Raw genomic sequence first — 14582 nt, forward strand, 5'->3', positions numbered from 1 at the left:
TATCCGTCCCTGCATATTATTGAGTCTCTTCCAAGAGTGTCTTTTCCAGTCAGTCTCCCCTCATACCGCGATTTAGGGAGACCTATCTTCTTAAGGCCAGGAATGAAGTCAACACAAAACCCGATAACATCCTCTGTTTGATGGCCCATGGAGATGCTTCCTTCTGGCCTAGCGCGGTTATGGACATATTTCTTTAGGACTCCCATGAACCTCTCAAAGGGGAACATATTGTGTAGAAATACGGGCCCCAGGATGACAATCTCGTCGACTAGATGAACTAGGACGTGCGTCATGATATTGAAGAAGGATGGTGGGAACACCAGCTCGAAACTGACAAGACATTGCACCACATCACTCCTTAGCCTTGGTACTATTTCTGGATCGATCACCTTCTGAGAGATTGCATTGAGGAATGCACATAGCTTCACAATGGCTAATCAGACGTTTTCCGGTAGAAGCCCCCTCAATGCAACCGGAAGCAGTTGCGTCATAATCACGTGGCAGTCATGAGACTTTACGTTCTGAAACTTTTTCTCTGGCATATTTATTATTCCCTTTATATTCGACGAGAAGCCAGTCATGACCTTCATACTGAGCAGACATTCAAAGAAGATTTATTTCTCTTCTTTCGTAAGAGCGTAGATGGCAAGACCTTTATACTGCTTCAGAGGCATGCCGTCTTTTTCGTGCAAACGTTGCAGGTCCTCCCGTGCCTCAGGTGTATCTTTTGTCTTCCCATACACGCCCAAGAAGCCTAGCAGGTTCACGCAAAGGTTCTTCGTCACGTGCATCACATTGATTGAGGAGCGGACCTCTAGGTCTTTCCAGTAGGGTAGGTCCCAAAATATAGATTTCTTCTTCCACATGGCTGCGTGTCCCTCAACGTCATTCGGAACAGCTAGTCCACCGGGACCCTTTCTAAAGATTACGTAGTGTAAATCATTGACCATAGCAATCACGTGATCATCGGTGCGCATGGCGGGCTTCTTCCGGCGATCTGCCTCGCCTTTGAAATGCTTGCCTTTCTTTTGACATTGATGGTTGGTCGGAAGAAATCGACGATGGCCCAGGTACACATTCTTCCTGCATTTGTCCAGGTATATACTTTCAGTGTCATCTAAACAGTGCGTGCATGCGTGGTATCCTTTGTTTGTCTGTCCTGAAAGGTTACTGAGAGCGGGCCAATTGTTGATGGTCACGAACAGCAACGCCTTAAGGTTAAATTCCTCCTGTCTGTGCTCATCCCACGTACGTACACCGTTTCCATTCCACAGCTGTAAAAGTTCTTCAACTAATGGCCTTAGGTACACATCAATTTTGTTGCCGGGTTGCTTAGGGCCTTGGATGAGAACTGGCATCATAATGAACTTCCGCTTCATGCACATCCAAGGAGGAAGGTTATACATACATAGAGTCAGAGGCCAGGTGCTGTGATTGCTGCTCTGCTCCCCGAAAGGATTAATGCCATCCGGGCTTAAAGCAAACCATACATTCCTTGGGTCCTTTGCAAACTCATCCCAGTACTTTCTCTCGATTTTTTCTCCACTGCGACCCGTCAGCGGGTGCTCTCAACTTCCCATCTTTCTTTCGGTTCTCATTGTGCCATCGCATCAACTTGGCATGCTCTTCGTTTCTGAACAGACGTTTCAACCGTGGTATTATAGGAGCATACCACATCACCTTCGCAGGAACCCTCTTCCTGGGGGGCTCGCCATCAACATCACCAGTGTCATCTCGTGTGATCTTATACCGCAATGCACCGCATACCGGGCATGCGTTCAGATCCTTGTATGCACCGCGGTAGAGGATGCAGTCATTAGGGCATGCATGTATCTTCTCCACCTCCAATCCTAGAGGGCATACGACCTTCTTTGCTGCGTATGTACTATCGGGCAATTCGTTATCCTTTGGAAGCTTCTTCTTCAATATTTTTAGTAGCTTCTCAAATCCTTTGTCAGCCACAGCATTCTCTGCCTTCCACTGCAGCAATTCCAGTACGGTACCGGGCTTTGTGTTGCCATCTTTGCAATTGGGGTATAACCCTTTTTTGTGATCCTCTAACATGCGATCGAACTTCAGCTTCTCCTTTTGACTTTCGCATTGCGTCCTTGCATCGACAATGACCCGGCGGAGATCATCATCATCGGGCACATCGTCTGGTTCCTCTTGATCTTCAGCAGCTTCACCCGTTGCAGCATCATTGGGCACATCGTCTGGTTCCTCTTGATCTTCACCAGCTCCCCCCGTTGCAGCATCACCGTATTCAGGGGGCACATAGTTGTCATCGTACTCTTCTTCTTCGCCGTCTTCCATCATAACCCCTATTTCTCCGTGCCTCGTCCAAACATTATAGTGTGGCATGAAACCCTTGTAAAGCAGGTGGGAGTGAAGGATTTTCCGGTTAGAGTAAGACCTCGTATTCCCACATTCAGTGCATGGACAACACATAAAACCATTCGTCTTTTTTTATCCTCAGCCGCATCGAGAAACTCATGCACGCCCTTAATGTACTCGCGGGTGTGTCTGTCACCGTACATCCATTGCCGGTTCATCTGCGTGCATTATATATAATTAAGTGTCCAAATTAATAGAAGTTCATCATCACATTAAAACCAAAGTGCATACATAGTTCTCATCTAACAACATATAGCTCTCCAGAGCATCTAATTAATTAAACCATACATTGAAACTATGTAAAACATTTCAATGCGAAAACAAATGCGATCATAATCGCAACCAAGGTAACAATTGATCCAACGGCATAATGATACCAAGCCTCGGTATGAATGGCATATTTTCTAATCTTTCTAATCTTCAAGCGCATTGCATCCATCTTGATCTTGTGATCATCGACGACATCCGCAACTGTTGGGGAACGTTGCAGAAAACAAAAATTTTCCTACTCGTTTCACCAAGATCCATCTAGGAGTTCATCTAGCAACGAGTCATCGGATGCATCTACATACCTTTGTAGATCGCGTGCGGAAGCGTTCAAAGAACGGTGATGATGCAGTCGAAGACGACGTGATCCAAATCACCGATGACCAAGCGCCGAACGGACGGCACCTCCGCGTTCAACACACGTACGGGACGGGAGACGTCTCCTCCTTCTTGATCCAGCAAGGGGGAAGGAGAGGTTGATGAAGATCCAGCAGCACGACGGCGTGGTGGTGGATGCAGGGCGTCACAGTAGCAGGGCTTCGCCTATACTACGAGAGAGAGATGTAACGGGGAGAGAGGGAGGCGCCAGGGGCTGGGGTATGAAGTCCCTCCTCTCCCCCACTATATATAGGGGTGCTAGGGGGGGCGCCGGCCCTAGGAGATGGAATCTCCTAGGGGGGCGGCGGCCAAGGGTGGGGGGCTTGCCCCCCAAGCAAGGGGGCGCCCCCCTTTAGGGTTTCCCCTCAACCCTAGCCGCATGGGCCCTAGGGGAGTGGCGCCCCAGCCCACTTTGGGCTGGGTTCCCTCCCACTTCAGCCCATGGGGCCCCCCGGGATAGGTGGCCCCACCCGGTGGACCCCCGGGACCCTTCCGGTGGTCCCGGTACAATACCGGTGACCCCGAAACTTGTCCCGATGGCCGAAACAGCACTTCCTATATATAATTATTTACCTCCGGACCATTCCGGAACTCCTCGTGACGTCCGGGATCTCATCCGGGACTCCGAACAACATTCGGGTTACTGCATATACATATCTTCACAACCCTAGCATCACCGAACCTTAAGTGTGTAGACCCAACGGGTTCGGGAGACAAGCAGACATGACCGAGACGACTCTCCGGTCAATAACCAACAGCGGGATCTGGATACCCATGTTGGCTCCCACATGCTCCACGATGATCTCATCGGATGAACCACGATGTCGAGGATTCAATCAACCCCGTATGCAATTCCCTTTGTCAATCGATATGTTACTTGCCCGAGATTCGATCGTCGGTATCCCTATACCTCGTTCAATCTCGTTACCGGCAAGTCACTTTACTCGTACCGTAATGCATGATCCCGTGACCAGACACTTGGTCACTTTGAGCTCATTATGATGATGTATTACCGAGTGGGCCCAGTGATACCTCTCCGTCATACGGAGTGACAAATCCCAGTCTTGATCCATGTCAACCCAACAGACACTTTCGGAGATACCCGTAGTCTACCTTTATAGTCACCCAGTTACGTTGTGACGTTTGGTATACCCAAAGCACTCCTACGGTATCCGGGAGTTACACGATCTCATGGTCTAAGGAAAAGATACTTGACATTGGAAAAACTCTAGCAAACGAACTATACGATCTTGTGCTATGTTTAGGATTGGGTCTTGTCCATCACATCATTCTCCTAATGATGTGATCTCGTTATCAATGACATCCAATGTCCATAGTAAGGAAACCATGACTATCTATTGATCAATGAGCTAGTCAACTAGAGGCTTACTAGGGACATGTTGGTGTCTGTTATTCACACATGTATTACGATTTCCGGATAACACAATTATAGCATGAATAAAGACAATTATCATGAATAAGGAAATATAATAATAATGCTTTTATTATTGCCTCTAGGGCATATTTCCAACAGCAACATGCAACTCCAATATCATCTTCTCCTCCTCAATTTTTTTTATTTTTTCCTTCAACAAATTGTTTTCTTCTTCAACTAAATTTAACCTCTCGACAATAGGGTCGGTTGGCATTTCCGATTCACATACATCCTACATAAATAAAATCTATGTCACGTTGGTCGGCATAATTTTCATAAACAATAAATGAACCAATATTTATAAATATAATATATATACCACATCCGAATCATAGACAGGACGAGGACCGACGGGGGCGGATACCAAAACCATCGCACTATATAAGATGCAATAATAATAGTAAGAAAATAATACAAGTATCTATGTAAACATACAAGTAAGAATATTTTTCCTTTCAGAAAGAAGATAAGAACAAGAGGCTCACCACGGTGGTGCCGGCGATGAGCTCGGCGCGGGTGATCGACGGCGGTGAAGACGGGGACGGGGCGTGACGGACTGCTAAACCTAGACAAATATTATGGAAAATGGAGTTTGGAGGTCGAGTTTGGAGAGGAGAAAGCTTAAGTAGTGTGGCTCGGGCATTCCATCGAACACCTTGTGTGCATAGGAGGTGAGCTAGAGCACCACCAAGCCCTCTCCCCCTCGGCCAGAGAAAAACAAAGCACTGGGGTGCTCTGCTCGCGAGCGAGGGATATATATAGGCACCTCATTGGTCCCGGTTGGTGACTTGAGCCGGGACTAAAGGGGAGCCTTTGGTCCCGGTTCAAGCCACCAACCGGGACCAATGGTGGTGGGCCAGGAGCTCAGCCCATTGGTCCCGGTTCATCCCACCAACCGGGACCAAAAGGTCTAGATGAACCGGGACCAATGGCCCACGTGGCCCGGCCGGCCCCCTAGGCTCACGAACCGGGACTAATGGGCTGACCCGGTCTGGACCAAAGCCCTGTTTTCTACTAGTGTAGCGCTTGTGTTCGTTATATAAAACAACATGTAAAACGTTCTTGATGCATTTCTTCATGTGTGTCAAATGAGGCATGAAGCATGGTTCACACGTGTCAAATGATTCATAATCAAGAGACTCCAAAAGTCCATCTGCATGGAGTTTCTTCATGCGTTTGACATCAATGTGACCAAGGCGGGAGTGCCACAAGTATGTGGGACTATCATTATCAACCTTACATCTTTTGGTATTCACACTATGAATATGTGTAACATCACGTTCGAGATTAAATAAGAATAAACCATTGACCAGCGGGGCATGATCATAAAACATATCTCTCATATAAATAGAACAACCATTATTCTCGGATTTAAATGAGTAGCCATCTCGTATTAAACGAGATCCTGATACAATGTTCATGCTCAGAGCTGACACTAAATAACAATTATTGAGGTTTAAAAACTAATCTCGTAGGTAAATGCAGAGGTAGCGTGCCGACGGCGATCACATCGACCTTGGAACCATTCCCGACGCGCATCGTCACCTCGTCCTTCGCCAGTCTCCGCTTATTCCGCAGCTCCTGTTTTGAGTTACAAATATGAGCAACCGCACCGGTATCAAATACCCAGGAGCTACTACGAGTACTGGTAAGGTACACATCAATAACATGTATATCACATATACCTTTGGTGTTGCCGGCCTTCTTGTCCGCTAAGTACTTGGGGCAGTTCCGCTTCCAGTGACCACTTCCCTTGCAATAAAAACACTCAGTCTCGGGCTTGGGTCCATTCTTTGGCTTCTTCCTGGCAGCTTGCTTACCGGGCGCGGCAACTCCCTTGACGCCCTTCTTGAAGTAATTTTTACCCTTGCCTTTCTTGAACTTAGTGGTTTTATTCACCATCAACACTTGATGTTCCTTTTTTATTTCCACCTCCGCTGATTTCAGCATCGAATATACCTCAGGAATGGTCTTTTCCATCCCCTGCATATTGAAGTTCATCACAAAGCTCTTGTAGCTAGATGGGAGCGACTGAAGGATTCTGTCAACGACCGCATCATCCGAGAGATTAACTCCCAGCTGAGACAAGCGGTTGTGCAACCCAAACATTTTGAGTATGTGCTCGCTGACGGAACTATTCTCCTCCATCTTACAACTGTAGAACTTGTCGGAGACTTCATATCTCTCGACCCGGGCATGAGCTTGGAAAACCATTTTCAGCTCTTGGAACATCTCATATGCTCCGTGTTGCTCAAAACGCTTCTGCAGCCTCGGTTCTAAGCTATAAAGCATGCCGCACTGAACCAGGGAGTAATCATCAACACGGGACTGCCAAGCGTTCATAACGTCTTGGTTTGCTGGGGGTGGTGCTTCACCTAGCGGTGCTTCAAGGACATATGCTTTCTTGGCAGCTATGAGGATGATCCTCAAGTTCCGGACCCAGTCCGTATAGTTGCTATCGTCGTCTTTCAGCTTGGTTTTCTCTAGGAACGCGTTGAAGTTGAGGACAACATTAGCGTGGGCCATTTGATCTACAAGACATATTGTAAAGATTTTAGACTAAGTTCATGATAATTAAGTTCATCTAATCAAATAATTCAATGAACTCCCACTCAGATAGACATCCCTCTAGTCATCTAAGTGATACATGATCCGATTCAACTAGGCCGTGTTCGATCATCACGTGAGGCGGACTAGTCATCATCGGTGAACATCTTCATGTTGATCGTATCTTCTATACGACTCATGTTCGACCTTTCGGTCTTCCGTGTTCCGAGGCCATGTATGTACATGCTAGGCTCGTCAAGTCAACCTAAGTGTATTGCGTGTGTAAATCTGGCTTACACCCGTTGTATGCGAACGTTAGAACCTATCACACCCAATCATCACGTGGTGCTTCGGAACAACGGACCTTAGCAACGGTGCACAGTTAGGGGGAACATTTTCTTGAAATTATTGTGAGGGATCATCTTATTTATGCTACCGTCATTCTAAGCAAATAAAATGTAAAACATGATAAACATCACATGCAATCAAATAGTGACATGATATGGCCAATATCATTTTGCTCCTTTTGATCTCCATCTTCAGGGCGTCATGATCATCGTCGTCACCGGCATGACACCATGATCTCCATCATCGTGTATTCATGAAGTTGTCTCGTCAACTATTACTTCTACTACTATGGCTAACGGTTAGCGATAAAGTAAAGTAATTACATAACCTTTATGTTGACACGCAGGTCATAAATAAATTAAGACAACTCCTATGGCTCCTGCCGGTTGTCATACTCATCGACATGCAGGTCGTGATTCCTATTACAAGAACATGATCAATCTCATACATCACATATATCATTCATCACATCTTTTTGGCCATATCACATCACACGACATATGCTGCAAAAACAAGTTAGACATCCTCTAATTGTTGTTGCAAGTTTTACGTGGCTGCTATAGGTTTCTAGCAAGAACGTTTCTTACCTACACCAAAACCACACCGTGATATGCCAATTTCTATTTACCCTTCATAAGGACCCTTTTCATCGAATCCGATCCGACTAAAGTGGGAGAGACAGACACCCGCTAGCCACCTTATGCAACTAGTGCATGTCAGTCGGTGGAACCAGTCTCACGTAAGCGTACGTGTAAGGTCGGTCCGGGCCGCTTCATCCCACGATGCCGCCGAATCAAGATAAGACTAGTAACGGCAAGTAAATTGACAAAATCAACGCCCACAACAACTTGTGTTCTACTCGTACATATAAACTACGCATAGACCTAGCTCATGATGCCACTGTTGGGGAACGTAACAGAAATTTAAAATTTTTCTACGCATCACCAAGATCAATCTATGGAATCATCTAGCAACGAGGGGAAGAGGAGTGCATCTACATACCCTTGTAGATCGCGAGCGGAAGCGTTCAAGAGAACGTGGTTGATGGAGTCGTACTCGTCGTGATCCAAATCACTGATGATCGTGCACCGAATGGACGGCACCTCCGCGTTCAACACACGTACGGTTGGGAGAGACGTCTCCTCCTTCTTGATCCGGCAAGGGGAGACACTAGTAGAAAAATGGTCAAATGTGAAGCACATTAGTGCCGGTTTGAATTTGAGCCGGCACTAATGTGACCATTAGTGTCGGTTCCAACGGCTAGGCGGGCGGACATCATTAGTACCGGTTCGTGGGCAACCTTTAGTACCGGTTCATGCCAAGAACCGGTACTAATGAGGCTATGTCAGGCTATGGTCAGGCTGGGGCCCCCACGAAGACCTTTAGTACCGGTTCGTACCATGAACCGGTACTAGAGTTTCTTAGTAAACTGATTTTTAGTCCCACCTCGCCAAGAGAGAGGCAGTATGAGCGGTTTATAAGCCGTGAGTGCACAGACAATGACGAAGAGTTGCAATGCTCACCTGCATGTTGATTAGCTTCAAGCCTTGCGGAATAGCATAGATTGCACTGAGCTATGTGCAGTGCAGTCTACACTATTCCGAAAGGCTTGAAGCAAATTAACCAGCATTGTAGTCTACTTAATCTCAAAGAGTGATTTGCTTTTGTGGTGTTATGAACGCTTATAATATCATTACCATGTTGAACTTGATGATATCTTTGCTATGAAAACCGTTGGTGATGATATATATGACGCAAGAGTTTTTATATTAATTAATATGATGATGATGAGTTATTATATCATTTATGAAAGAAATTGCATATTAGTTTCAACTGTATGGATTCTAGCTAAGTGATCAAGTATATGCCATATCCATATTACCTCGATCACTTAAGTAGGTGATCAAGTATATATAATATGGATATGACATATACTTGATGACTTAGCTAGGATCCACACGCATCCAGTCAAACTAATCACCTAATGATTTAACAACTCATTATAATGTAAAACAATCACTAAATTAAATTGAAAACACAAAATTAAAGTAAAAATAAAAAATAAAACCAAAACACACCAAAACATTTAGTACCGGTTGGTGTTACCAACCGGTACTAATGTCCTACGCGCCCACGGAGCTGGCTCGTGCCACGTGGTTGCCCTTTAGCACCGGTTCGTGCTAAACCGGTACTAAAGGGGGGGCCTTTAGTGCCTACAATTTAGTGCCGGTTACCGAACCGACACTAAAGGCCCTTACGAACCGGTGCTATTGCCCGGTTATGCACTAGTGAGAGGAGAGGTTGATGGAGATCCAGCAGCACGACGGCATGGTGGTGGAAGCAGCGGGATCTCGGCAGGGCTTCGCTAAGCACCAACGAGAGGGAGAGGTGTCACGGAGGGAGAGGGAGGCGCCAGGGACTTGGGTGCGGCTTCCCTCCCTCCCCTCCACTATATATAGGGGCCAGGGGGGCGCCGGCCCCTCTAGATCCCATCTAGATGGGGGGGCGGCCAAGGGGGTGGCTTGGCCCCCAAGCCAAGTGGAGGCGCCCCCCACCCCTAGGGTTTCTAACCCTAGGCGCAGGGGAAGGCCCAAGGGGGGCGCACCATCCCACCAGGGGCTGGTTCCCTTCCCACTTCAGCCCATGGGGCCCTCCGGGATAGGTGGCCCCACCCGGTGGACCCCCGGGACCCTTCCGGTGGTCCCGGTACAATACCGGTGACCCCCGAAATTTTCCCGGTGGCCGAAACTGGTCTTCCTATATAAATCTTTACCTCCGGACCATTCCGGAACTCCTAGTGACGTCCGGGATCTCATCCGGGACTCCGAACAACTTTCTGGTTATTGCATACTAATATCTCTACAACCCTAGAGTCACCGAACCTTAAGTGTGTAGACCCTACGGGTTCGGGAACCATGTAGACATGACCGAGACAACTCTCCGGCCAATAACCAACAGCGGGATCTGGATACCCATGTTGGCTCCCACATATTCCACGATGATCTCATCGGATGAACCACGATGTTGATGGTTCAATCAATCCCGTATTCAATTCCTTTTGTCAATCGGTACGTTACTTGCCTGAGATTCGATCGTCGGTATCCCAATACCTTGTTCAATCTCATTACCGGCAAGTCACTTTACTCATGCCGTAATGCATGATCCCGTGACCAACTACTTAGTCACACTGAGCTCATTATGATGATGCATTACCGAGTGGGCCCAGAGATACCTCTCCGTCATACGGAGTGACAAATCCCAGTCTCAATTCATGCCAACCAAACAGACACTTTCGGAGATACCTGTAGTGCACCTTTATAGCCACCCAGTTACGTTGTGACGTTTGGTACACCCAAAGCACTCCTACGGTATCCGGGAGTTGCACAATCTCATGGTCTAAGGAAATGATACTTGACACATAGAAAAGCTCTAGCAGACGAACTACACGATCTTGTGCTATGCTTAGGATTGGGTATTGTCCATCACATCATTCTTCTAATGATGTGATCCCGTTATCAATGACATCCAATGTCCATGGTCAGGAAACTGTAACCATCTATTGATCAACGAGCTACATGTTGTGGTCTATATATTCACAAATGTATTACGATTTCCGGATAACACAATTATAGTATGAACAATAGACAATTATCATGAACAAGGAAATATAATAATAACCATTTTATTATTGCCTCTAGGGCATATTTCCAACAGATTACTCCTCTAGATTGATGGAAGCTTTTTTTGTAGCCTGGGTGAAACTGAGTTCCACCATGGGCAATGCCAACGATGTTGATGCATGTGGGCATTGTTCACCTCATGGAGGTGTTGACGCAATACTCCTTGCACTCTTCTAGGTGCTCCGTGGGAAGTTTCATACATGAGGCACCCCCGGACATGTCAACATCGAAATCTTTGTATCATTTTCACCATTGAAGGCATCGTTCTAAGCCCTTTACTAGTGTCGGTACCAAGCTTGTGCTAGTTTCCGCTCATGATCTACTGGGAAGCAGGTCTCCCAATAAGGCTAGGGATTAGTAGTGCAACATAAAACCTCCATGTTGTGTCTCCAAAATAATGCTCAACAGAGGAACATCATCAAGGACACCATCATCGCCGTTCTGAATCCGAATCTAGGCATTCGCCCGAAGACAACCAACCAAGTGAGGAAGCGCCAGTTTACAACACACCGGAGCAATGCCCACAAGAAGGAAATACGACACCCACGGGAGCCGTTGCGAATGGCATCGACGAAATCTATGCATCCGAACCCACCTTTTTTTGCGTGTGGGACCATAACCATCTTCCATCATGCCTGGATCATAAATACAGAATTACATGCATAACCTCTTCCTGTCACGACTAGTCGCATCCATGAGGCTTAGATCACCACCTTGTAATTAATGCAGGCATGCGAAGAATTTTTTGAGTCTACATTTTTCAAAAGCTTTTTAGGTGTTTTTTAACGCTTTTAGTCTACATCTAGAGAAGAATAAAGCTCCTGAGTTTTTAGCACAAAATAAAGCTCGTGAGGGTAATGGAGAAACAGACCGGCAATCTTATACTCTAATTAAGGTCACCTTTTTTTTTTGAGGAACTCTAATTATGGTCATCTCTTCTCTGTGGAGAATTTGGGCCATGGGCCATGTGGGCCAGACGGGACAGCCAGGTTCACCTGACCGGCCGCGTCGCTGGTTGGACGAGCAGTACTACTCGAGGGCTTTGTTTTTCTTGCGGGAACACGCATCATCGAGCCCTCAAAAAAAACGCACCATCGACTTATTTGAATAATCCCACATCGCCTTTGCAACTGAGCAGAGGCGGATCTTAGAGCAATATAATCAGACGCAGGGTCACCGTTCAAGACATACCTTTCTCGGCCTTTTGGATAAGATCAAGTGTAGTATTTGTTCTTATAGTTTAATATCTGATACGTGAACCTACGGGTTCATGAGATATTAAGTTTTTCTTATGGGAGAGAATTTATCTGTGTAGCTCGCTACATGGATGGTTTTCATGCGCCGGCCAAGCGTTGCACTAGTGCTTGGAACAGGCGCACCCCAACCATACAATCTTGACCTTGGTTAAGTCCATAGCGCTTGTGTTCATTATATGAAACAGCATGTAAAACGTTCTTGTGGTATGAGACGAGCAGCTTGTAAAACGTTCTTATATTCTGGGAGTAGAAGATTGATTGGGAGGGAATTTAGAAAGACTGACGAGAGAAAGAAGACCCAAAGGGCAACCCCGGAGTCCCTATAACAAATTGTAGGCCACAGTCTTATTTGCACTGTCCAGACCGCCATGGCTACTGCAGCGTTGCTTCAGGGTTCAGAGACCAGCGTGAAGTACCCGTGTAGAAGAGGGACATGTCCTCGCAGTCAGTCACGCCCCCCTCTCAAGTACGCTAGCCCCTTCCATTGCACCGGAGCTCCGTGTCATATGTCTGGAGCGAGACGCCCGTTGAGTCCAGCTCGCTTGCTTTGCTGCGCCCGGCCGCAACCTCTGCCGGCCGGTACCCGCGCCACCACGCATGGACGATGGAACTAGTTCTTGAGCGCACCATTCTTTTATCACAGCACTCCCGTTCCGTTCCTGCTCCGTCACACCCGCCGCATGTCGGCTCGGCTCGGCGTCCCGTCCACCCACGCTAGGTGGGCTTGCTCCGCTTCTTCTTTCTTGCGATCCAGCGTGGATCCATCCTTTTTTGACTGGGAATGTAAGATGATGATGGATTTTATATGCCCGGGCATGTTGGTCGTGGTTCAGTGTAAGAGACAAAAGATAGGATGCCACACGAAAACTGCACTGTATTGATCAGCACGAACGCGCAGCTCCATCGTGGCTAACCAGCTCCCGAAGGACCAGCTCATTAGCCGAAGACTAGCTAGGGAGATTCTGTTACACTGTAGTATACGACGGCTGCAGCAATGCAGTCAGCTTGGTTCACATTCACATTGTTTCCTTGGTCTGTAATATCCATCGCACATCTGCGCAAGAGCTCATCATCGTACGGCCGCAGCCCAGTGTGGAGCGGGACGCTCGAACCCAGCTTGCTTTGCTGCATCCGGCCGCAGCCTCTCGTCTGTACTCGCGCCTCCCCTCACCGCCACTGGTTCTACAGCGGCTCACCATTTTTTATCACAACTCTTTCGTTCCATCTACACGTCCGCTCGGCGCATGTGTAGGTTTCTGCTCCGGTTTTCCTTGGTTCCGATCCAGCGTGCATCGGTTCTTTGACTGGGCATCATATTATAAGGTGATGGATGGTTGGATTTATCTGCCACTACTTGGCACTAGTTTTACTCGGCCTTTTGTGTGGATCTTCCCGATGGTACCGTGCTCGGAAAGAGCGGCCGTTTGGCACGTGAACCTACAAAGCTCGCCACAGATCCCAATTGAATCTCACTTTGTCGATGAGAAAAAAATATAGGCCTTCTTTGGTTTCGAGGAATTTTGTAGGAATTTTATAGAGTAGGATTTTTATAGGAAAAATTCCTATAGAGCTCTTTGGTTTGTAGGAATAAAATCCTATTCCTATGGAGAAACTCTTCCTATCCTTCACATTTCATAGGAAAATAAACATTAGCCTAAACTCGATGAAAAAAAATCATATAATGTGAAACAAAGGACATCTCCTTTCCTACTCCTACTCATAGGATTTGAGATGCATGTCATCTTATTTCCTATGATTTTTTTTATTCCTATAATTTTTCTACTCTATGAACCAAATGAGGCCATCCTCTGGACAAAAGTACGATTCCCACATCATCATTAGAAACCAAGCATGATGGATGGCCTCGCTATCTACCATACGGAGAGAAAGCACGGGGAATTTGTTGGTAAATATGAATGACAAGTTCCTGAAAAGTGATGCTTTCTTTTCTTTTCATAGTATAAACTTTGAAACATCCTTGCAAAAAAAAGTAAACTCTGAAACAAGAAATTAAGCTCACATTTTCGCAGTTTCAAGTGTATAGGGGAAACAAAAAGAAGGGTTGGAACCTAAGTCTTATTTACCCATGCAGGTGCCCGTTCGCAATGGCTTTGTCGGCATTGATATCAATCTATTCTTTGAAGGTTCTTCGCTTAGGACGAACATCTGATTTTAAGTTAGTGGCCAGGTCATGGACACGACGGGCGATGGTAATGCCGCTGATTTTTGTGTGCAACACGGGCTTGGGGTTGTTCCGATCAGTGGCGAAGCCACGTA

General features: G+C 46.6%; 1 non-coding gene across 1 annotated transcript; it reads left to right on the plus strand.

The window, feature by feature from the left end:
- The first annotated feature begins 12236 nt into the window (after window positions 1-12236).
- LOC125526232 lies at window positions 12237-12433 on the plus strand. The gene has a single exon (XR_007291641.1). It is a non-coding gene; the product is annotated as a U2 spliceosomal RNA (small nuclear RNA).
- The last annotated feature ends 2149 nt before the right edge of the window (window positions 12434-14582 follow it).

The sequence above is a fragment of the Triticum urartu genome, chromosome 7, assembly GCF_003073215.2.
Source record: "Triticum urartu cultivar G1812 chromosome 7, Tu2.1, whole genome shotgun sequence".
NCBI lineage: Eukaryota > Viridiplantae > Streptophyta > Magnoliopsida > Poales > Poaceae > Triticum > Triticum urartu.